The following is a 26,121-nucleotide window of genomic DNA, read 5'->3' as shown; positions in this document are numbered from 1 at the left end:
GTGCATTTCTGATATTTGCAACTGTAAGGATCCCTTCAAGGTGCCCTCATCAAAAAAAGTCTTACGGTGTGGCAGGGGTACACATTTACAAATATTTAAATCATAATTAAATATTTAATTCATTGAGAAACTGACTGGTGTACAGCAGTGCAATTGATAAATGGTTATGTATATTTTTCCATCACTTTCAGTTATTTAATACATGTTGCACACAAGTGACTCCTATTAAAAATACTTTTATCTGATTAACCAATTGATCTCTATTAATAAAACTGCACCAAGTTGCTAATTTTAACGACATCACGGATGCAAAGGAGGAAGAAAGTACATTTCAAAATGTCCAAATATACTATCCATACAAGATTTTCCACCTAGATTTAGATTTATTGTCACATGCACTGATTTTCAGTGAAAAGTATTGTTCTGTGTGCAGTCCAGGCATATCGTTCCATACATGAAAAACATAGGACATACGCCAAATACTTGCAAATATGTTGGAGCATGAACTTTTGAAAATTGGACCAATTTTGAGCATAGTTTTCACAGATTGATTATTGCATCCAAAGCATCAACTCTAACCCAACGTAGTTACATGGGCACTCCTACAGGCTACTTCCAGTATGATTTAATCAATTTGAAGTGTCTAAGAGTGAAAAGATGGAAAGGTAGGTTTGCATCTATTGCACACCCGGTGTCGAGCTTTGCCCTCGAGAAGTACAAGTAGAAGTCTGGATATAAACTCTCCCGTATCTCACTTCAATTATTCAAAGGCACGGAAAACCATGGAAGACAGATTCCTGAATTTCCGATCGACATAGTCAGAGCACAAAGCTTTGCATTGGGAATGCCAAGAGGAGAATTTTCCCTGTGACACTTATGATTTCAAAGGAGGTAGATCTTCAATCTTTGCATTTTCCTTCATATAAGATGTTAAACTGAGGAACTCTCTGCCTTCTCTGTTGTTTAAAGCTCCATTGACAATACTTGAAGTGCAGTGGCCTGGCCAACATTCTCCCTTCAAGTACAGCTTGACTGGCCATCTCCTTGTTGTGTGTGCGGCACTATAATACACCAAAAGCTGCTACATTCACCAAAATAAAAGTAACACATTGTTATCTTTGTTGCCGCAGAGAGTAAAGGTACAGAGGTGCACACACTCCAATAATTGGTAGATATGACAAGTCTGTTTAGATGCTTTTTTTCTTGCATATTCTTGGTATTGGAGATGTTTTCTGAGTCCAACATACCTTGGTGATGTGGCTCTTCTTGTCACAGCTCTACCCGAGCAGTTTTACTCTAGCATTCCCCTGGAGTGTTCAACCTGTGTACAATGGTGACATGGTTGTATCTTTGCAGCCTTGTTCCTTGAGGTATCCATTTTGCGAATCTTCGCTCCAGCCCCTATCATGTGAACCTTCTCTTGTTGGTAGCTCCATAGATGTGGCAACTTCCAGAGCAGTTTGTAGTGTTAAATCACTTACACCAAGCAGCTTCCTCTGAATAGCTTCACTGCAGCATCCACAAACCAGCCTATCACGTAGACTACCATTGAGTGTTGCACCAAATGTAGTTGCCTTTTCTCTCCCTGTGGCTCTGCTCTAACTACGGCAATCAGTGGGTTGCCCTTCTTTCTTTTGGTATCTATATTCTAATGCTCAGAGTCGCCACGTATCAAATGATACCACCACAAGGTTCAACCGGCTATCGATCAAAGAGCCAAACACCAGTTAGTTTGTTCAAGGTCAAGGGTTCTTTATTTACACACACAATTAGTCATGCAACATGTTCAACTACAAGTTAAACTACACCTATCAACTAAGACAACCTGTACTTAACTTCAGGCACCTGGCTTAGATCAGAGGAACAGTGGCCGCCGTTCGATTCTGGATCTATCGAGTCTGGAGAAGTAACTGCTGCTCAGCTAGGCTCACCCGTCTGGTAGCGAGCGTTGAACTTGGACTTGCTTCTGGTGTTGCTGCACTTGGAAATGGTCGTAGCCAGGGCGCCAGGTCCAAGAGAGGGCTAACATATGGCGGACTCTCTTATACTTGGGGGTTTTCGCGCTCTTTCGGGCAGTCCTTCAGTTTGGACCCCACTAATTGGGTGATCCTTGATCACTATGTTCGATTCCTAACCAATAAGTGGGCGGGGATCTGGATGGCTGGGCTTGTCCCAAGCGGTCACTGACCCCGTTGTTTGCGTTTCCCTTGAAAAGGGACTGGCGCCGAAATGTCCTGGACAGTAACGGTCGCTCAAATACCAGTTCTCTGTCTTGGTGAAGATAAGAACATAAGAACATAAAAACTAGGAGCAGGAGTAGGCCATCTGGCCCCTCGAGCCTGCTCCGCCATTCAATGAGATCATGGCTGATCTTTTGTGGACTCAGCTCCACTTTCCGGCCCGAACACCATAACCCTTAATCCCTTTATTCTTCAAAAAACTATCTATCTTTACCTTAAAAACATGTAATGAAGGAGCCTCAACTGCTTCACTGGGCAAGGAATTCCATAGATTCACAACCCTTTGGGTGAAGTCCTAAACTCAGTCCTAAATCTACTTCCCCTTATTTTGAGGCTATGTCCCCTAGTTCTGCTGTCACCCGCCGGTGGAAACAACCTGCCCGCATCTATCCTATCTATTCCCTTCATAATTTTAAATGTTTCTATAAGATCCCCCCTCTTCCTTCTAAATTCCAACGAGTACAGTCCCAGTCTACTCAACCTCTCCTCATAATCCAACCCCTTCAGCTCTGGGATTAACCTAGTGAATCTCCTCTGCACACCCTCCAGTGCCAGTATGTCCTTTCTCAAGTAAGGAGACCAAAACTGAACACGATACTCCAGTTGTGGCCTCACTAACACCTTATACAATTGCAGCACAACCCCCCTAGTCTTAAACTCCATCCCTCTAGCAATGAAGGACAAAATTCCATTTGCCTTCTTAATCACCTGTTGCACCTGTAAACCAACCTTCTGTGACTCATGCACTAGCACACCCAAGTCTCTCTGCACAGCGGCATGCTTTAATATTTTATCGTTTAAATAATAATCCCGTTTGCTGTTATTCCTACCAAAATGGATAACCTCACATTTGTCAACATTGTATTCCATCTGCCAGACCCTAGCCCATTCACTTAACCTATCCAAATCCCTCTGCAGACTTCCAGTATCCTCTGCACTTTTCGCTTTAGATGGGCCATCAAATGCTAATCGGCCCCATTAAAATGCTAATTGGTCGGAGTTTCGATACCATCTGGACTCCTTGCTTGCAAATATGAATTTCAGGCCCTGAGCCTGCCTGAATCTTGCTTTGTCCATTTTACCCGCTAGGCTTTGCGAGTTTCTCTGTCCCTGGTTGTAAGTGGCCATCCCAGATGGCTACAGTGTGCAATACTTAGCTCACCTTCTTAAAGTCACGACAAACTGTAAATCACCTTCTTCCTTACCACGATGGTGGAACCAAAACCTTTCTGCAATCAACACCGGTTCAGCAGAGAAATGCCCCTCTGAGATTTTCATTAATTCAATGTAGAACTTATCCTCTGGTTTTGCTGGGTGAACTAAATTTTGTAACAACATTAATATTTTGCATCCTGCTGAGCTGAGAAATGTTGCAACCTTAAAGTCCTCCAGTGTCTCTTCATCAAATGCATCCATGGCATCTGTTTTTCCCATCATTTTAGGATCCCGGCTCCTTGGGTCTCCACTTCCACCAACTTCCTCCCTTCCAATTTTAATGGAAAGTATGGCAGATGTCTCCCCTTTGTTGCAAGTCGTCAGAAACTTTTTTCTATTTTGCCTGTCTTTAGTTCGACTTCAACCCCCCCCCCCCCGAGCAACAGTCAGTCTACTCACTCACAGTTGGAGTCGTAGATTTTCTAAACCGTCAGCAAAGGCGGCAGTGCTTCACCCGATGTCTGTGTACATGAGTCAGAGAATCGTCCGGCGCTCCCGAAGCCGTCTCCACTGCTTAGTTGACAAATTATTTTTGTTTTAGGAATTTTTTTCTGCCTCCATCCTCGTTACCAGTTTTCTCTTACGTTATGTTTCTTTGTTGCCGCAAAGAGAAAAGGTATGGAGCGCAATTCTCCCATCGGGGGACTAAGTCCCGACGTCGGAGTGAAAATCGGAGTGTTTCACTCCGGCATCAGAGGCCGCTCGCAGCCTTCTATTCTCCTGCCCCCGGGGGGCTAGGAGCGGCACCGTGTCATTTACGCGTGCCGGGCCTTGGCGCCGCGTTAAAGCGGTGGTGCGTAAATGACGCGGCCGGCGCTGCGTAAATGACGCGGCCGCCCCGCAAGAAGGTGTCGGATGGATCTTGTGGGGCGATGGAGGAAAGGAGGTCCTCCTTCAGAGAGACCGACCCGCTGATCGGTGGGCACCGATCGCAGGCCAGACCCCTTTTGAGGCACCCCCCGGTGCAAGAACCCACCTCCCCCCGTTTGTAACGGGCGAGCAGCGATTCTCCCAGCGGCGAGCCGTGAATCTCACCGTGCCGGTTTGGGAGGGGTGGGAGAATCGCGTGCGGGTGCTGGGACGACGTGGCGGGACTCGCTCGGCGCCCTGGCGATTCTCCCACCCGGCATGATGGGGGAGAATTCCGCCCATGGTGCTCCCCTCACTCTGGATTCCTGTTAAACACACTGAGAGGTTTGCTAAGCGATGTTTCTCATAGAATCAAAGATGGTGAATTACCGAAAGCCCATACAAATGCTCTGCTGACACAATACGTGATGCATAACCAGCAGGAATGTATTCTTTGATACATAACACGCATGGCAAAGCAACTTGCTGTTTCTGAAGTGCTTTGGCATGGTTCTGAGAGATGTAATGATAAATATACAGATGTAAATTAATCTCTTTAACACAATTGTTAATCCATGTGTTCCAAATTAATCAGCAGAGGGATTTCACAAACATCATTCTTGAGAGAGATGTTGACGGTACAAAAAAATACAATGTGTTAAAAAAGATACAATTATGAGAGAATGAGGATGGGTTAATGGAGTAGAACACTGGACAATATTTAATGGGGAGGTCAAGAAGATGCAGGAGAAATACATTACACTGAAAAATAAGGAGAAATTAGAAGAATAAAGTGCCAGAGATAAATAAACAAGTGAGGATACACCATGGATGTAAGTGAGAGGTGAGAATTTGGGACAGTGAAGATCATGATAATTCCTTTCACAGCAACCATTCTTTTATGTCATCTGCAGAATCTCTAAATGTTTATTGCAGGTCAACTTTATGCTCTGCCTCATTGCCCCTTCTAGGTACTTTCAAACAGTTACAGGCTATCAGTCCGTCTTCAATACCGAATTTACTTCTCTACACGGTGCAGAGCCAGTTAACTTCAATCTTCCTTGGGAAGCAATAATATTAAATTGATGTGTCTTCAAGGTGGCAACTGAAATTCATTTTGACCAGTTCGGACCAGTTGAACACGCTTGGAATTGATTTTCTTTTCTGCATTTACAGGTTTGTGTTGTGGGCTGGAGCTTGGATGGTTAACTGGGTACAAGCATCATCTCGTACATGGAGAAAGGCCGCAATGCAGTCCCCTCTCAAATGACTGCTGTGGTATGGTGCTGAAGCTGAATAAACACTTCAGAAATCTCCTTGCTGCAGCTTTGGGGGATGAACTGACTAACACAGTGCAGGAGCCGGAAACAGAGCAATTGGAAGACCAGGGTAAGACTGGCGGCCGCCTAGCACATTTAGCGGATTTTGAAATATTGGGCGGTAGCTTCAGAAATGGGACAGCTTAGTCACAGATATATTATAGCCATATCAGGCATTATTTCCTCTCAGCCCCAGGGAGCTGTGCTCCGAATAGTACAATTGGTGGGTGGTGCAGTGACATTTGACATTACTGGCAGACCACTCCTGGACATGCTCAGACATGCCCAGCACCAGGACATAAGTTAATGAAAAACCTGAGCGTATAGAAAAAAAAAACTTAGTCAAAATGACCTGCTTGATGGGAAATCCTGATCATTACAAATATCCGTTGCTTCGGCGAAGTTGCAGCTCCAATCTTCAGATTGTACCGATGGAACAATTCCATTGCACGTGCAATGGACTATCTCCACAATATAGTTTGCTCCTGTCCTGAGCAATGAATGGTAAAAAGTTCTCTTGTAGAAAACAACAGATTATCTGACTTATGAACTAGCAACAATGATGGACAATTGTTCTTGTCTTACATGTCCTCGTTGATTTACTATAAATTGGTTTAGTAAAGTCATCCATAGAATGTTTTCTCTTTACTGTCACAGTAAAGTGACTGAGAGTGACAATCATCATATTACTGGTTTCACAAGCTTGATCGCTTTTTAGAATCAAAAGTTATGCGTGAGCCACTCAACAATTAACGCTCCCTGTATACTTCAGCCACAAAAAATCAAAAAAAATATACTCAGAAAGATACTTTTAAGCAGGTAATGATTCCAAAAAATTCTCTCCTATATTATCCAACAGAACAAAACTGGATTGCGTTACGAATTATTGGATCACTTGAGATGCTTACAGTCCTCGAAGATCCATTAAAATATTTGCTAGTATGCTGTGCATAGATTATATTTTGCGCAATTCACTCTTTGGCCAGAACAATTAGTGCTCTGCAGCAGCATCATTTTGCTCAATCCTGTCACCCTCCTGCTGCTTATATCAGATTAAAATGCCCATACTAGCCACCGGAGTTGAGGGAGATTAAAATTGAGTGCGGTGTAAAAATCATCATTTGATCTGACCCGGTCAGCCTCCTGCTGCTTGTGTTGGGTTAAAATTATTTTGAATACATTGACGCAGTTTACTTCTTTTCAGGAACGGCAGTGGGGTACAGCAAAAAGATGTTGAAGATGAAACAAAATTGAACAACAACAAAGGGGATTTTTTTTGCAACCGAACAATTCACACATTAGTGAACTTTCATGTTGGGTCAAGCATCATGCTTTTGTGGTCAGCTGCTTTTTACGTGGGTACTGCAGGGTACTGTTTTGCATTTTCAGAGAATAAGCAATTCCTGACTGCATTGCGAAGCATCACACAAGCCACAATTACGTTTGATTAAAGTTTATAATATCTCCTGCACAAAATCGTACTTTATGCGCAATTCCTTTCAGTTTTTCAGGTGAGGAGTAATTCTCCAATACTCACAAAAGATTACAAAATGCTGACCCTGTTTGTGATCGACTGCACTAGCATGGTGGTTCTCAAGTGCTTTGGTTGATGGACCTCTTTTCAGATGAATTATTAGTCAACAACTCCTCGATTAAATTATATTACTAATTATGAATTTAAATCACTTGCACATTCTCCCATGTCTGTGTGGGTCTCACCCCCACAGCCAACGCTGAAATCATGGAAACGCGATTGGACGGAGAATTGATCCCGACACCAAGATCGCGGCGGGGCCGAATTGACGCCAAATAGCGATTCTCCGTCACCTCGACAGTGGTCTCAATGCGTGCGTTAACAGAATGCATACAGTAAACACTGTTTGCATAACATTAGCGGGCCCGACCCGGTATTCTCTGGGGTCTCCTCGACTCTCCTCTTCCGATGGGAAGAGGCCATAGTTCCACTGATAAACCAACAAGGGTTGGTTGACTGTGATTAAAAATATTACAGCAATGGCTAGAATTTCTTGAGATACACAAATCGGAAACTGTGCAGTGTAGATGTGGAATCCGGGTCTCAGGTAGTGGAGGGAATTCATCGGTAAACCTTTTGTGGACAGTGTATCATCCCCGTGACACCTGTCTTCACAACTCATGGCTTAACCCAAGAGAGAAATGGCAACGAGACTGGAGACTGATGTGCAAAGCAGCTTTATATGTTCCCTCAGTATCATGTGATGGTCCCAGGGAAGGAGGGTGGAAATTGTCACTGACTTGTGTTAATTTGGTGCATTACAAAGCTGTGGAAAGCAACACTGTAGATTTTAGCCTGAATAATGTAGACATGTTACAAGAACATAAGAACTAGGAGCAGGAGTATGCCATCTGGCCTCTCGAGCCTGCTCCACCATGCAATAAGATCATGGCTGAACTTTTTGTGGACTCAGTTGCACTTACCCGCTCGCTCACCATAACCCTTAAATTCCTTCACTGCTCAAAAATCTATCTTTGCCTTAAAAACATTCAACGAGGTCGCCTCAACTACTTCACTGGGCAGGGAATTACACAGATGTTCACCGTATCTTCCGGCTGCAATCAGAAGACTTTTCGCGCTACTTGGCCTAACACTTACCCACACTATCTGAAGCCACTGAGTGCACCCCAATCTAGCCCCGGGACACGTTCCAGCTCCTGTTCATTACTACGATTACCAGTCATTCATTAGTCAAACATTTCTCCACTAGGGCTGGGTCAGGGTCAGTAAGTATTTACATGTTACGCCATGGACTCCTTATAAAGGTCTGCAGTCAGAAAGCCAATGGGTGGATGCTCTGCACCTCGACGCGTTCGGCGGTTTTCTGCATGAAATCGGGACCGGTGCCGGTTCGGCAATTCTCCTCCCCCCGAAATGCGGCATACCTGGGGAGTACGCCACGCAGAGTATCTACCGCCTGAGGCCATTGCCAGAGGCCCGGCTCGCTATTCTCCGCTGCCGACTGGCCAAATGCCCGGTGGCATGGATCTAATCTGGTCCTGCCTTTTGGGATACTCGCGAGGTGGTTGCAGACTCAGTCCGCGGCCGCCACAGTCGAGGGTGGGCTGATCGGAGGGCGGGGGGGGGGCCCTCATTCGGGACTGGGCTTTTATTGTGCGGGCGGTCCGGGTCGGGAGTGCGGCCGATCGGGGACACTATTTCCACGATCCAGGTCTGCAGTCTGAGTCTGCAATGGAGCATGGCACAGCCGCTGGAGGCCGCCGGCAAGTGCATGTGTGGCCTCTGACCCGGAAGTGCGGGGAGCTGTATCTGCAGCTGGAGCTGTGAGCTCCACGACAGCTGCCTGCTAGCCCCCTGTAAGGCTGTGAATCTGTGCTTTTGATGCTACTTTTTCTGGCGTAAAAGACCACAGTTTTCACAACGGTGTGGGGACATAGTCCTGAAAACGGAGAATTCAGCCCGATATATCTGGAGCCCAAGCAGAGATGAGCACTGCTGAGGCAGACCAGAGACTGTGGGGGCACCTCAAGGTGGAGGTGGTCTGCACACATTGAAATGAAAAGTTTGAAGGGGCAAAGGCAGTGGGTCTTTCAGAACAGAGTGGAAACTCACCCCCACCTCACCAACTGGAACCTTTGAACTGGAGGTGCCCCCTTTCCAGCCTGCAGCCCTGACAATAAGGCATGGAAGATTTGGATGTAATGGCTCCCTGGTCTGCTGGCTTCCACTATGTGGATCTGGAAAACTGCTGGAAAGGCTACAGGGGCCTTCACCATTGTGGTGGTATGACTAGGAGGTTTACGGTACTTATCTGCCATTGGTGCAGAGCACTCGCTGCCCATTGGCTCAGGTCGGTCATGTGCCTCTCTGCTGATTGGTTGAGGCTAGTCATGTGACTGCTCACCCATTGGCTGAGAGGCAAGTAGTCCCGCCTATGGGATGGGGTATAAGAACCCGTAGGTAGGACCCGGCAGTCGGCCTTTCTCTGTAAGTCGACTGCTGGGCACACAACTAGTTGATTAAAGCCTGATATATGGAACTTCTTCACGACTCGAGTCCAATTGATGGTACATCAATTTAATCAACTAGAATTTTGAAATGGAGCTTCGGATCAAACGAAACTGCCTCCGCATCAGCCCGCATGCTACAAACACGTCAGCAACTTTTACACATTGGCTGGCATGCTTCAACAGCTACCTCTCCAACACAGGCAGCCAACACACCAAGGAGCAGAAACTCCACATCCTCCACTAGTGTGTGGGCACCGCCGTCTACTCGATGATTGAGGATGAACAAGACTATGATGCAGCCATGGACCTTCTGAAAGGACATTTTCTCAGGCCTCTTCACCAAGTCTACGCACGGCATCTCCTGGCTACAAGGCAGCAGTTCCCCGGTGAGTCCCTTGATTAATTTTATCGGGCCCTCGTTGTCTTGGGGAGAAATTGCGCCTGCCCGCAAGTTACTACGGCAGAACGTACGGAACTGTTAATTCGGGATGCCTTCGTTGCAGGCATGCAACCTTCTGCAATTCACGAGCGACGATTAGAAAAAGACACTTTAAGTCTCGCTGACGCATGGACCCTCGCATACTCTCTGGAGGTTGCCGACCGAAACGCCCGCGCATATGCCCCCGGCCGCGCGGCAGCCCCTTGGGCAACGTGGCACGCATCCCCCCTGTCCCCAACTGACTCCGACCCCCCCAGGCCTACGCTGCGGGTCACCCCGATAAGCTCACAGGGCCCCGCTGTTACTTCTGTGGCCTGGCCAAGCACCCCCGCCCGCGCTGTCCGGCCAGCTTCGCAGTATGTAAGAGCTGCGGTAAGAAAGGTCACTATTCAGTGGCCTGCCAATCAAAGTTGGTAGTTGGTCGCTGCTGTTCAGCACAGCGACCGTGGATCCCCCCCCCCCACGCTCCTCCAGGGCCCCGCGCGGCACACAGGCCTCTCTGCCCCCGCTCCCGGCCACCACGAGCGACCCACGGACCTCTTTGCCCCTGCCTCTAGCCACCACGAGTGACCCAGGGGCGCCACCATTTTGGGTCCTGGACGCCACGTCTGGGTCCCGGGCACCGCCATCTTGGGGCTCCGACCCCACGTGCGGGCCACGGGCGTTGCCATCTTGGGGCCCCGACTCCATGTGTGGGTCCTGGGCGCCGCCATCTTGGGGCCCCGACTGCACGTGCGGCCAACGGGCGCCGCCATTTTGGACCCATACAGAGGACCCCACCAGCAACTACTCCGCAAGCGAAGACCACCCAAACCTCCTGCCACGACTCGCTGCAGTGACTCTCGACCAGTCGCGACCACGCACGCTCTCCACGGCGACGACCTCAATGGACACGAAACGAGCTGACTACTGGACTCCGGGAGTACAGAGAGTTTTGTCCACCCCGATACGGTAAGACGCTGCGTGCTCCCCATTCACCCGGTCAAGCATGAGATAGATCTAGCCTCAGGTTCGCACTCCGTCCACATCACTGGGTGCTGCGTGGTGGACCTCACGGTGCAGGGGAGGGTTTTAAAAAATTACAAACTCCTCGTCCTCACCCGCCTCCTCGTCCTCACCCGTTCTCATCGGCACTCTTTGGACTGGATTTCCAGTGCAACCTGCAGATCTTGACCTTTAAATTCGGCAGCCCTACTCCACCCCTTACTGTCTGCAGCCTCGCGTCTCTCAAAGTGGACCCCCTTCCTTGTTTGTGAACCTCACCCCGGATTGCAAACTCGTCGGCACTAGGAGCAGACGATAAAGTGCCCAGGACTGGACATTCATCAGGTCCGAGGTCCAGACGCTACTAAAGGAAGGAGTCATCGAGGCCAGCAACAGTCCCTGGCGAGCCCAAGTGCTGGTAGTTCGGACTGGGGAGAAAAACTGAATGGTCATTGACTACAGTCAGACTATCAACAGGTTTACGCAGCTGGATGCGTACCCTCTCCCCCGTATTTCCGACCTGGTTAGCAGGATCGCGAAGTACAAAGTCTTCTTCACGGTGGACCTTAAGTCCGCCTATCACCAGCTTCCCATCCGCACGAGTGACCGCAAGTACACCGCGTTTGAGGCAGATGGGCGCCTCTATCACTTTCTAAGGGTTCCATTCGGTGTCACAAATGGGGTCTCGGTCTTCCAACGGGAGATGGACCGAATGGTCGACAAGTACGGTTTACGGGCTACCTTCCCGTATCTTGATAATGTCACCATCTGCGGCCACGACCAGCAGGACCATGACATCAACCTCCAAAAATTCCTTCGTACCACAAAACGCCTTAACCTCACTTAAAATAAGGATAAGTGCGTGTTTCGCACCGACCGTCTAGCCATCCTTGGCTACGTAGTGCGTAACGAAGTGATAGGCCCCGATCCCGAACGCATGCGCCCCCTGATGGAACTCCCTCTCCCCAACTCCCTCAAATCCCTTAAACGCTGCCTGGGTTTCTTCTCTTATTATGCCCAGTGGGTCCCGATCTACACCGACAAAGCCCGCCCCCTCGTCCAATCCAACACTTTTCCCCTGTCGATGGAGGCCCGCCAGGCCTTTAGCCGCATCAAAGCAGATATCGCAAAGGCCACGATGCGTGCTATCGACGAGTCCCTCCCATTCCAGGTCAAGAGCGATGCGTCTGACGTAGCTCTGGCGGCCCCCCTCAACCAAACGGGCAGACCCGTGGCCTTCTTCTCCAGGACCCTCCACGCTTCCGAACTCCGTCATTCCTCGGTGGAAAAGGAGGCACAGGCCATAGTTGAAGCTGCGCTATACTGGAGGCACTTTCTGGCCGGCAGGAGGTTTGCCCTCCTCACAGACCAGCGGTCAGTGGCCTTCATTTTTGACAATGCACAAAGGGGCAAGATCAAGAACGACAAGATCTTGCGATGGCGGATCGAATTGTCCACGTACAACTACGATATCTTGTATCGTCCTGGGAAGCTCAACGAGCCTCCTGATGCCCTGTCCCACGGTATCTGCGCCAGCGCGCAGATTGACCGCCTCCGCATCGTCCACGCGGATCTCTGCCATCCAGTGGTAGCCCGCTTCCATCACTTTATCAAGCCCCACAACCTGCCCTACTCCATTGAGGAGGTCAGGACCGTGACCAGGGACTGCCACATTTGCGCAGAGTGCAAACTGCACTTCTACCACCCCGAGCAAGCGCATCTGGTAAAGGCGTCCCGCCCCTTTGAACGTCTTAGTATGGACTTCAAGACCCCTCCCCTCCAACAACCGCAACACCTACTTCTTAAGTGTGATTGATGAGTACTCCCGCTTCCCTTTCACCATCTCCTGTCCCGACATGACCACGACAACCATCATCAAGGCCCTCCTCTCCATTTTCTCCCTGTTCGGTTACCCCGCGTACATCCACAGCGACCGGGGGTCCTCCTTTATGAATGACGAACTGCGTCAATTCCTGCTCAGCAGGGGCATCGCTCTCTAGCAGGATGACCAGTTATAACCCCCGGGGTAACGGTCAGGTCGAGCGGGAGAATGGCACAGTCTGGAAGACCGTCCTACTGGCCCTACGGTCCAGAGATCTCCCTATCTCCCACTGGCAAGAGATCATCCCCGACGCCCTCCATTCAATTTGGTCTCTCCTCTGCACTGCTACAAACCAGACGCCTCATGAATGTCTTCTTGCTTTCCCTAGGAAGTCGTCCTCAGGATCCCCACTCCCGACTTGGCTGGCCACACCCAGGCCCATTTTGCTCCGGAAGCACGTGCGAGTGCACAATTCCGACCCGTTGGTGGAACGAGTCCAGTTACTCCACGCTAACCCGCAGTACGCGTACGTGGAGTATCCCGACGGTCGGCAGGACACGGTCTCCCTTTGAGACCTGGTACCCGCCGGCCTGCGGCCCCAACCCCCCACATCAACACCCTCCACCCAATCCCACCTCCCCCCTGGCGCCCCCGCAACCCAGCGCACAGGAACCCCCTCCCCTGGCCAGAGCTTCGCTAGAACCGACCAGGGGTATGGACACAGGATTACGACCATGTATAGTAATTTCCCACCTCAATGATGTAGTCAACCAATCTGCTTCCCAGTCCATCTACGGAAAGTTCTCCAGCGGCGGGAATGCCCTGGAAAGCTGTCCTGAGATGGGTGTCCTCTAATTTTGCAGCCCATCCCCTCCCCCATACTCTAAGCCCACCAACATCGGGCCTGGAAAATGCAATCCAAATTCTCTCTGGACCCTCAAGATTCAAGAAACTGAGTTTTTGAACCATTGCCCCAGCCATTGACTGACCACTTTCACAATCTCCAAATTTGAAAGTCCCCATTAGTCAAGCTCTCATGTTGAATTTGCGGCAGTTAACAAGTCCGCCTCTATAATTCTGACAAAATGGTTGAAACTTAGACTAGGTCTTGAACTTGTAGGTTCCTGGTGTAACTTAATAGGCAGAGTCCTAGTTCATTCAGGGGCTCGTTTAGCTCACTGGGCTAAATCGCTGGCTTTGAAAGCAGACCAAGCAGGCCAGCAGCACGGTTCGATTCCTGTACCAGCCTCCCCGGACAGGCGCCAGAATGTGGCGACTGGTGGCTTTTCACAGTAACTTCATTTGAAGTCTACTTGTGAAAATAAGCAATTTTCATTTCATTCATTTTTTTCATTCCTTGTGAGGTCAGCATCATCAGAACAGACAGAACAGGGAAATGATTCCCTATATTTGAAAATTCCTATTTCCCCAATCCATAACGAGGATTGGAGGCTGATACACCTCGTGAAAAAGACTTAGGGTCAGTCGAATAGTAGCTGTTGGACCCATTTTTTCTGAATTACAATGGCGGACTTGTTAACTGCCGCAAATTCAACATGAGAGCTTGACTAATGGGGACTTTCAAATTTAGAGATTGTGAAAGGGGCCAGTCAATGGCTGAAGCAATGGTTCAAAAACTCAGTTTCTTGAACCTTGAGGGTCCAGAGAGAATTTGGATTGCATTTTCCAGGCCCGATGTTGGTGGGCTTAGAGTTTGGGGGAAGGGCTGGGCTGCGAAATTAGAGGACACCCATCTCAGGACAGCTTTCCAGGGCGTTCCCGCTGCTGGAGAACTTTCCGTAGATGGACTGGGAAGCAGATTGGTTGACTACATCATTGAGGTAGGAAATTACTATACATGGTTGATGTACCATCAATTGGACTTGAGTCGTGAAGAAGTTCCAGATATCAGACATGGAAAGTGGCCTGGACTCGTGCGTAAGGTATTTTGTACACCAACCTCCTGATAGAATGCATTGAGGAGGCATTTCACTCTTCCTCATAGCTGACTGTGTGCCCAAACTGTGCACAGAATGGTGAGGGCATCCACAGGAAACTTTTGAATTGACCTCCCCTAACACCAGCAGTAACAGGGCCATCAATAGGAGTGGTCCTGGTGCAATTGTTGGCATCACCTTATTGTAGGTTTTCTCTGTTTCTGTTTTGCTTTCTATTTTAGTGCTTCCAAAACTCTCACCTCCTGCAGCACTGACATTTTGCAGATCAATGTGCTTCCCACCATATTATTTGCAACCACGCCTTCTGCCACCCACATCCCACGCTCCCTAAATCCTTCTGCTTCTTGACATTGCAAACCTCCTCCTTTAAGACCTTACTGAACAACAACAAGCAGAGTTTAGAGGGTCTGTTTGCCTACGGGTGCAAATCCCGTTATGGCTGCTAAATCATGCGTGAGGGCCATAACGGGATTTACGCCGGTGAGATCTTCGTTTGAGATATTCGCTCCCCCTGCCGGTGATGTGGTCTGGTTCACACCCTCTCATATCCATGAATTTTAATAAATTTAAATATTCTTAAGTATCTTTATGCCGTAACCGTAACGTCTGCCCATGCTGGATAGCCTCCCTCCCCGGTGCCAGTGAAAGACGGGAGTGCCCAAATACCGGCAGTGGAGGGGGATCTGGTCACCCCGATCTTTGCGTAGTGGGGGCGATAATCGCAATTCTGCGTGTCGGGGTTGGGGAGTGTTCCTCTTGTCTGTTGGGGAGGGGATCTCCATGGGGGCAGGTTCTCAATTTCTGTTGGCGGGTCCCGATAACCGTTTGGGTAGGTGTGGATTTTTTGTAACTTTGAGACCTAGGCACCCTTTAAAAATGGAGCCTCAATCTCAGAATCTCAGCTTTCCCGGTGTCCCCCCGCCAACCCCCCCCCCCCCCCCCGCCCCACCTCCGTCCCCGTCCCTCTAATCTTTGCCAGCACTCTGAAATGTCACCGTGCTGTTTAATCAGCTGAGAAAGGAAGCAGACAAGTTTCACACAGCTCTTCTCACCTGATCCAGCACTCTTTGTTATTGTGGTGAATGTGATTCACACCGGATTATAATCTGTATATACATGTGTCTATATTGTAAGTGCAATTGCACTACATGACCACCAGGGGGAGTAGCTCTGGGAATGCTCGAGAATTGTACTGGGCTTCTCCCTTGGTTCCGCCCAGGACTCCTCCCCCTGGAGCTGCTGTATAAAGATCAGTGCCACATGGTCAGCCGGCCAGTTCACCAAAAGTTCAATGGCTAATAGGCTGGCTCTGTTGTGAGTATATTAAAACTTCTATTCTAATCCTACAAGCACGTGTCCGAATTGTTGGTTCCAACAGTTATTACAGGAAAATTTAACCCTTGTTCTTTGACTGAGCTTTTAGTAACCCATCACCCCCCCCCCCCCCCCCCCCCCCAAACTGGACCACCATCTCTCCTTCCCTAGCTTCACATTCATTCCTTTCCCTTCACCTCTATGTAGTTTCTTGGGACTTTAAAAGTACCAAATGGATGCAGGCTGCTGGTCTTGACATCAAAAATCTCAATTTCCTGTGAGAACATCCCATTCGCCTTGCAAAATATTAACCAGCTGAAACGCAGATTGAAAATGCTGCGCTTGAGATGGTTGACCGGTATAACAACAAAATGATTAAAACCATCCAATTTGGGATAGATTTTGATTCACTTACTGATTGAATTAAAAATACTGTTTGAAACGTCTCAGCATAACCCGTCTTCCCAGTCACATCAATGTGCAAATGTCACCAAACCTCTGCTGGTCAATGGAGCAACGATGAAAATTAAGCCTCCCATTTGGGAAGGAGAATGATGATGGTACCCTACAGTTTGGTGGGAGTTTGGGCTTTGAAAATTCTTCAGTATCATTGAGGAATGATTTTCTCATATTCTGTTGACAGGAAGTGTGTCCTGTCAACTCATATTGACACCACAGCGATGACTAAGAATAACCTCAAAGTCCGCATTCACCACGCCCTTAACACTACCCTGAAAGAGGAAGGGGCTGCCTAGAGGCATAAACAACAGATCTAAAAAACACATGAATCGCATCATTAATATTAATGAGATAATCAAAACATTTGGGTTCAAAATTCTGAATGTGTTTTTTAATACTTGTGTTTCCAACGGTCAATGATTCAAAGCTAACCTTTGCATATACTGTCTCTCTTTATATACACAAATATTTTTAATATATATTTCATCCTGCTCTTGACGGATGTTGAAAGGATAAGAACAGGCCCAAGAACCCTTGAGCCCACCATGTTTCCTTATCACCAACAAGCAGGCAGAAAACACAGAGCCGCCCAGTCTGCTTCAGTCCATTCCCCTAAGTATTCCATAAACAACCCACCCTGATCTGTGCTATTGGTCACATCATATGAATGATGATGATATCTCACAGCAACAGATTTTGTAAACTGTCTCACATGACCATTAATGCATAAAATAGCCATTTATCAATTTTCTCCCTTAATCTTTATATTGTGAAGTCAGTCACTCATTCTGAGGTACAGCTGGCCCTATGGTTCCTGCTGTTTTTGATCTTAAAAAGTGAATGGTGGCAACAATTTGAGCAATGAAAGTATCATAACTTATCTGAAACCTCGCTTCACCTGATACATCATGCACGTACACTTTGCAGTTGGCAAATACTGAGACTTAATTATCGTATCCAATCATTGCCCCCTATTGAGATCAGTCCAAGTCGAAAAACCTTGCACCTCACTGCAACTAATATTAAGCAAGGAAAAATTCTTGTGTTCCTTGATTTTTAGAAAGAAAATAATTTGGAGTGAGATTTTAACATTTTGTGGGGGCAAAATTTATCTGCATCCCGAAAATGGACATGGGGATCATAATGCATGGTTATCACATGCCCATTCATTCCAATGCAGTAGAACACTTGAATGGTCACTTGCCTCAGCAGGACATCCATGTTTGTGAGAAGCCCGCACCACTTAAGTTGTTCCAGCCGACACCTCTTTAAAAAGGAGGCACATTCTGGCTGGAGCAGGTGCTAGAATTAGCAAGAAAAGACATTCTGAGCAGGAAGAACATGGACAAATGGCACCACAGATCTCAGAGTGTGCTCCAAGTTTCTCAAACACACTCTGAACACCTTGGTGCAGGAAGTGGAGAGAAGGAGAAATGTTCTGTATCCAGAGAGGACTGGAAGGCCCACCAGACAACTCTGAGGGGGAAATGGGTGCAGAGAGCATGGCGGCAGACCCTCATTGCAAGTATGGAGTGGTGTTATGCTCGCCTCATATGCGTGTGTATGTATGAAGGTAATGAACATTTTTACTTAATGCAAGGAGCATTGAATATGAAAACTTTACCTTGACGAAATGGACTCGAGGTGAGGGTCAGATGACCTTTCCATGGATTCAGTGCCGACAGGGCCTAACTCATGTTCTTACATATCTCTAGAAAGTCATTAAAATGTAAATTACCTTTTGGGGACCATCCATTGAGGCAACATTCGGATGCTGCAGATTAGGCCGATGACATGGCCTTCGCCTCTCTGATTGCACGGCAGCAAATTTTACTGGAGTGGCGGTCGGCATTGCTACTGGGGGTAGTGCCTTGGTTCGATGACCTGGACAACCTGCTGTGGTTGGAGAAGATAAAGTATGAGTTAAGGGGGGGTTCAGATAGGTTTGGGAAAAGGTGGGGGATGTTTGTGACCATGTTTGAGGAGCTGTTTGTCGCGGGGGGGGGGGGGGGGGGAACATTGTACAGACTATATTTGATTGCTGGGAAGTATGTTTCCTGGAGTGTTTATTTGCTGTAACCTGTTTTAATACATGCTTGTAATGAAGTACATTTTTTTTTAAAAAGATGCCACAGATCACTTGTGGAATTAATAGTTACTATTGTCTAGATGTCTAGACAGGAACTCTGTGGTTCCAGACTGCAATTGGTGGCAGATCTGTGTTTATCTTCTTAGTTAAGCAAGGGCATCTGTGACACTGTTCCTTGCTGAGGCTGAGGCAGAGAAATTGCTCCCGGAAAGTCCTGGCTGGATATGACCTGCAGACAGCCTTTCTTCCCCTCCTCCTCCCTCTTTGAGCAACATTTTCTGCTTCTGCTCACTCTCTTGGTCATGGTGTCAGGGCCTAAGGGGATAGAAACCATAACACCAATGACTGTTTGTGACTACTCTGAGCTCAAACTCTTGAACTCACAACCAATGTTTTCACCACATGCCACACAACTCCCTGTAGACCTCACCAGCTTTAAGTAGCAACACAAACCACTTCTACAAACTCAGCAGGAGGCCAGTAAAAATCAATCGGCAACTAACCTGAATAGAATCCCGCTCCTTTGAATGGCGCTGCTGGGAAGTACTCATTCTGGATGTCATGATCATGTTCCCTGTGTCCTCCCAGCCTTCTTCCCAAAATGACCTCCCGGGTACCCAGCACCAGAAATGTGCACATACACGATGGGTCTGATTTTGGAATGACACCAATAGCACCAAAAGTATTGGCACGACTAGGATGGCCATAAATCCCATACAGATCCCTATTGCAGGTTTTCCAATTTGTTCGTAAATAAGTAGGTAATTGGCCCATATTTTCTGTCTCCTGATGTCTTTTTTAAAAATTAATTTACGGGATGTGGGCATCACTGGTTAGGCCAGCATTTATTGCCCATCCCTAATTGCCCTTCAGAAGGTGGTGGTGCTGCTTGGGCGGGAACTCAGGCTTTTGGCCCAGCGACAGTGACGGAACGGCAACATGTTTCCGAGTCAGGGTGGTGTATGATGAGGAGGGGAACCTCCAGGTTGTGGGGTTCTCAGATATATGTTGCCCTTCTCCTTCTAAATGGTTACGATGCTTTGTGTTGTATTGCTTTCCGTAACAACCAATGCCACTGAATGAATTCTGCTCCTGAAACCAAACGAAGGGTGCAGATATTGATATATTATTCCAAAATGAGGTAAGACTCGAGAAGAAAGGTGCACAAACTGTAGTTAACTGAGGAAATTAAGGATGGCACAAAATTGAATGGTGTACAAATCTGTGGAAATTGATGGTCGACCTGAATATTGGAAGCATTTTAGAAACAAACAATGACAAAAAATGAGGAAAAGAATTAGAATGAGAGCAAACTGGTAAAACTAGTTAACTAGTAAACTAGTAAAAGTACAAAAACAGACAGCTTGAACTTCTACATGTATATGAAAAGGAAGAGAGTAGCTAAATTCTCCGACTGTTCACGCTGGTGGAATCCTCTGGTCCCGCTGGCACCGCATCCCCGCCAAGGGTTTCCTAGCGGCATGGGGTGACTTCAATGGGAATTCCCACGGACAGCGGCGGGACCAGAGAATCCCAGGACCAGAAAATGGCACACCACCTCCCACCGCTGAGAAACGTGCTGCTGCGAGGCTGGAGAATCCCGCTCCAAATGTTGGTTCCTTAGACGATGATTATGGGTTTTTAAAAATGGGAAACAGGAAATGTGTCTGTCTACCTGGCAGAAGACACAAAAAGTATCCAGGGATAGCAGAACATTAAGGAGAAAAAGGAGGCAGATACTTAAAACAATTGCATCACTCAATCTTAATTTGAATGTACTATGTGGTTCTGCTTGATTGCTATTGAACCTGATTAAATGCAAGTACTTGCATTCAATATAGGGGGAGATGATTGCCCTGGACACTTCCTAACTATATGTTACAGTCTGGACAATTTTGCAACTTAGCATCGACAGAAATTTAATTCCCCATGAGAATAATGTCCAGGGTGAAGAACTGTGAATTTAATTGTCTTTGTCATTGAAGCAATGGTTGTACTTCCATGATTTAATTTACACAGGGGACTGTGATAAGTCAGAGTGTTGCTACTTAATTTGCCTCTAAGGATAAGATAGGGATTGCATACCCCTGCAGACTTTGCTGCTTTTTCCTTCTTTAATTGTGATGGAAGGACACAATTGGCATCCGTCCATCTGTGAGAGATGATGAGAATTCAGCCTCAGAGCTTTGGCCAAGGAAGATGAGATCATCCACTGCACTGTTTTTTGAGGGCTGAACAAGAAAATACAGGAATGGCAAAGGGTGGGATTTTCCAGCCCTTCCTGCCAGCGGAGTCTTCCAGTCCCACCGAAGGCAACTCCCTCCCCGCCCCCCCTCCCCACCACAGTGGGTTCCCAGTGGCGGGACAGGCAAGCCATGCAAATCACAATAGTCATCGGCGGGACTGGAACATCCTGCCAGCAACCAATAGTGAGCCGCTTCCGGATAACACAATGCGCGGGGTGGGGGGAGGGGTAGTGAAAATCCTGCCCAAAGTCTGCTACCAGCGCCACACAGGAGGTTGTCTCTGACCAGTGGGGCACGATGGCTTCCGTTGTTTGCAGGGCTGGCATCGGCTTTGAAGCTTCTGAAAGCACACATCGGGGTGGTGTCAAACTCGTCCCCAAAGCTGGTCATGATTGATAAAATACTGCGAATGCTGGAATTCTGACGTAAAAGCCAAAAGTACTGGATAAACTCAGCAGGTCTGACAACATCTATGGAGAGATAAATACAGTTAACATTTTGAGTCCATATGACGCTTGATAAATCATATTTCTATCCCTTTTCAGTTCTGTGGAAGGATCGTATGGACTCGAAACCGTAACTCTCTGGCATTTTCAGTTTTTATTTGGTCATATTGATGTTGTCCTTTGAATGTCGTCCTTGAATCGGAGCTTTGGACATCCTCTTGGTCTCCTGGCGTCTTGCAGGGAAGAAGAGACAAGTGGGTACAATCATGAAACAGCAATTGCTTTCTCTATTACCACATCAAAAATAGCTTGGATCATCCTATCTACCTCAGCGTGATCTGTGACGGAGACACTTTAGCTGCACAAACACATTAACGACCAATACTGACACCATTTTCTTTATCTCAGGAAATGCGATCATTAATTTTCTAAAATAACTGATAAAGGTTTATCAGTCACAACAAAAGAAAATGCAGTTTCATTCATCACAGTAACACAGTGGTCATTCTGCTTAGAATATTACATATCCACACACACACACTCACAACCACCTGCATTACCATTCTTGCCACCTACCCTCCTGCTTTGGTTTTCTGATCTTGCTGCAGCTTGTACTCATAGAACATAGGACATTACAGTGCAGTACAGGTGGCCAGTTGTACATTTTGGACAAAATGCACTCATTCCACCCAAATGCTTGTGGTCAATTCATTAACATAGATGGAGCTGGATCCATGTGAAATGATGTACACACTTGGTATGAGACAGCGAGTATGTCAGTGTTTTATTCCACTTGGAATCCATTTACTTCAGGAGGCAATGGACAGTGGTCAGAGTGTATGTCACTTCTGTCAGAGTGTATGTCACTTCTATATTGAATATTGATTGTCGTGGCTTTTGAGACCAGTTGAGTTGCAGTCCCTTCTGCAGCTGGCAGAGGTGAATAGTGTTGGGCTTCGGTCAACTAATATTTTTTCCTTCCACTGCGATCTCTTTGCTGCCATCCTGTCATTTATTTTGTCCTCTGACAGCATCCCTCGTCACCGGAAAACCCGTGCATCGGCGAGCGACCGGAATTTTCCGCCAGCGTGAACAGCTGAGATGTCCCGCCCAGCAGCTGTGGCTATGGCAATTCTGGTGCTGATTTTGGTATCAGTGGACAGGTTTCTGGTCGTTGTTGGATCCGAGGTATGCAAAGCTGTCGGCAACCTCCAAAGTATGATGTTGATGGAAGGTGAAGTCTCTATGTCCTAGTCCAGAACTTTTTGATCTTCCTTAACAGTAACGTTAAGTGCATTTCTTATTTATTTTGCTTTTATCAAGCTTGTACTTTGGCTCTCAGTAGGTTTTGTGCCCAACTGTTGTGAATTAGTTTTCCTTTGCTCCATTATTATTACTTAAGGAACTGTAACTCACTCATGCACTTATGAGCTTTACATCCCCGTTTCAGGAGGCGGCCACCTCACAGTCAGAGTCAGGATAGTCAGTGCATCTGGAAGGGTAAGAAGAGGCAAGAAACGCAGGAATCTTTGAGGTGTTTGCCTCGCTCAAACTGGTACTCAGCATTGGAGAGTTTTAGGAGTGACCACACCTTGAAGTCATGCATGCTACACATGACAATGAGGGCAAGAGACTGCATGGGAGATGCAGAGCAAGACTAGGAATCCAGTTGCTTCCGTAGTTTGGATTCCAGAGAGGACACCATGAGAGGATGTAAAATATTCTGCAGGGTGAAGGGATTGAGACAGGAGTTGTGGTACATGTCAGTAGCAGGAACATAGAGAATCAGCTAGAGCTCCTGGGGCAAGCTCAGGAACAAAGGAGGAAGTTAAAAAGTAGGACCTTGAAGCGATAATCTCTAGATTATGCCAAGTGGCCTGTGCCGGCAAGAGTAGAAACAGGAAAATAGGGAGGATTAATGTGAGGTTTGAAGCTTGGTACAGAAGGGAAGGTTTCGGGTTCTTGGGCACTGGAAATTTGGTCCTGGGACAGGATGCACCTATTCAAAGGGAATGGGTTGTACCTCAACTCAGGACTAATGTCCTTGAAGGAATGATCAATGGTACAGTTGGGAAGGGTTTAATTTGAATTAGAGGAAGGTGGTGGGGGCAGCAGCTATAAAAGTAGAGTAGGGCGGCATGGTGGCAAAGTGATTAGCACTGCTGCCTCACAACTACAGAGACCTGGTTTCGATTCCGGCCCTGGGTGACTGTCTGTGCAGAGTCTGCACTTTCTCCCCTTATCTGCATGGATTTCGTCCGAGTGCTCTGGTTTCCTCCCACAGCCCAAAGATGTGTGGGTTAGGTGAATTGGCCATGCAAAATTGCCCCTTAGTGTCAAAAAATATGGAGGCTCGATTGAACGATTAATGGGCTAGGGAGTGAGCTTGGGTAAAGTACTCTTTCAGGGGATAGGACGGCAGACTCGATGGGCCGAATGGTCTTCTTCTGCACTGTAGGATTCTATAAAAGATGCATAGAATCAGAGTGTTGGATACTTGTGTAGGAGGAAGTTTAGGAGCAGATTATAAGCAGACTGTGAGGAAGGACACGTTTAGATTGCATGCATTTGAGTTATTTATTCTTTCAGGAATGTGAGCACCACTGACAAAGCCGGAATTTGTTGTTCATCCCTAATTGGCTTGGAGAAAGTGGTGAGTGACCCATTTTCGTGAACCATTGCTGTCCATCTGGTTCAGGCACCCGCACAGTGCTGTTGAAAGTTGTAGTGTTTTGACCCAGTGACAGTGAAGGGGCAGTGATGTAGATTTAAGACAGGATGGTAAAGTCTGGTGAATAAGTTGATGAATTACAAGTGCAAAGTGTGGGAATATGATGCAATAGCAGAGATCTAGCTTAAAAATGGTGACAACTGGGCTCTGGATGCAAAGCATTCAGAAAAGGGCTGGGATTCTCCCCTAGCCGGCATGGCCGGGGTCCCGGAGCACCGGAGTGGCGAGACCCACTCCGGTGTCGGGCCTCCCCAAAAGGTGCGGAATTCTCCGCACCTTTAGGGGCTAGGCCCGCGCCGGAGTGGTTGGCGCACCGCCGACCGACGCAAACAGCTTTTGGCGCCCCGCCGACCGGCGCCATGGCTGGCCGAAAGGCCTTCGCCGGTCGGCGTGAGTCCGTGCATGCACCGGAGTGTCAGTGGCCGCTGACATCACCCCGGCGCATGTGTGGTGGAGGGGGTCTCTTCTGCCTCCGCCAAGTGGAAGCTGTGGCGGCGGTGGAAGAAAAAGAGAACCCCCACAGCACAGGCCCGCCAGCCGATTGGTGGGCCCCAATCGCGGACCAGGCCACCGTGGGGGCACCCCCTGGGGCCAGATTACCCCGCGCCCCCCCCAGTACCCCGGCACCCGCTCGCGCCGCCTGCTCCCGCCGGCACCAGAGGAGGTTTAAACCACGTTAGCGGGAGAGGCCTGACAGCGGCGGGACTTCGGCCCATCGTGGGCCGGAGAATTGCCTCGGGGGGACCGCCGACCTGCGGGGGGGCCCGTCGACCGGCGCAGCGCGATTCCCGCCCCCACCGATTCCCGCTTGGCGGAGAATTCCGGTTAAAAACACACAGAATGAGGGTATGCATGCAAATTCCGGGAGAATGCTGGGGTGTGGGATTTACGCCGGCCCCGGGCGATTCTCCGACCCCCCGGGGGGTCGGAGAATTCCACCCAAGATGTGGAATCAAAAATAGGAGAAAGGATGGTAGTATTGATTATGGACTTTATCCGCCCTTCAAGTGTATTTATGTCTACACTAAAAAATCATGACTCCAACATTGCTGGTTAAGGCCCTTGTTACAGTAAATGGAGTTTGTTTGACCTCAGGACTAAATTCAAATAGCACTGCTGAGTTCAGGGCTCCATCAAATATAGGTCACACTCTGGCCCCTTTCCCTTCCCGCCAAAAATTGAATTAGTCATAAAAGGGGCGGGATCTCCCACTCCAGGGACCACCCACTATTTTTAAAGGTCCATGGCCACCACAACTCCGGAAAAATCCAGCCCTGCGATGTTTGATGGTCTGAGCGGAAGATGTTACGGACCTTCAGCCTTGCTGTTTTCCTGGAAGCAGAAGATGCTGGGAAGGCATGTTGGGGTGTGTGGTATTAGGGGTATTACGGTACCCTGAATAATGCTGTAAGACCATTGGTGTGGGAGGTACCTGAGACTGCTGTTTCATTGGTTAAGCCTGCCTGCTGGTTCCGCCCAGTAAGGCAGAGTATAAGAGCCCGTGTCTCCCCAGCATCTGCATTCTGTACCTGAGCTGCTGGGCAATAAAGCCTTCAATTGTCTCCAATCTTGCTTCTGGAGTTATTGATCGTGCATCAGGGAGCATTTGCTTCCTGGGAATGAGGAGCTGGGTTGCCACTTCAGGTGCAGGTGCAAACTCTTCTTAAAAACACACAGAATGAGGGTATGTATGTAAACTGTTGGGGGTCTGACTGTTTTTATGCGCTAACAGACTTGCTGAGCCTGTCGAGCATTTTCTATTTCCATTGAGAGTTACCAGTATTTGCAATGATGTGTCCCCTTTAAAAATGTGACCATATTCAGTTAAACCTTTGTGTAAACATTTAAGCTGGAATTTTCCAGCTGTTAGGATACTATGTTCCCCCAGCAGTGCATCCCCGACCGTGGATTTCCCTTCAGTGTGGGGTGGTTTCAATGGGAAATCCCATTGACTTGAGAGAACCAGCAAATGGCGCGCTGCCGAGAAACACATAGCTGGCTGACC

Source organism: Scyliorhinus canicula, chromosome 13, assembly GCF_902713615.1.
Source record: "Scyliorhinus canicula chromosome 13, sScyCan1.1, whole genome shotgun sequence".
NCBI lineage: Eukaryota > Metazoa > Chordata > Chondrichthyes > Carcharhiniformes > Scyliorhinidae > Scyliorhinus > Scyliorhinus canicula.
The sequence above is the reverse complement of the archived record's forward strand: the minus strand, read 5'-3'. Positions refer to the sequence as shown.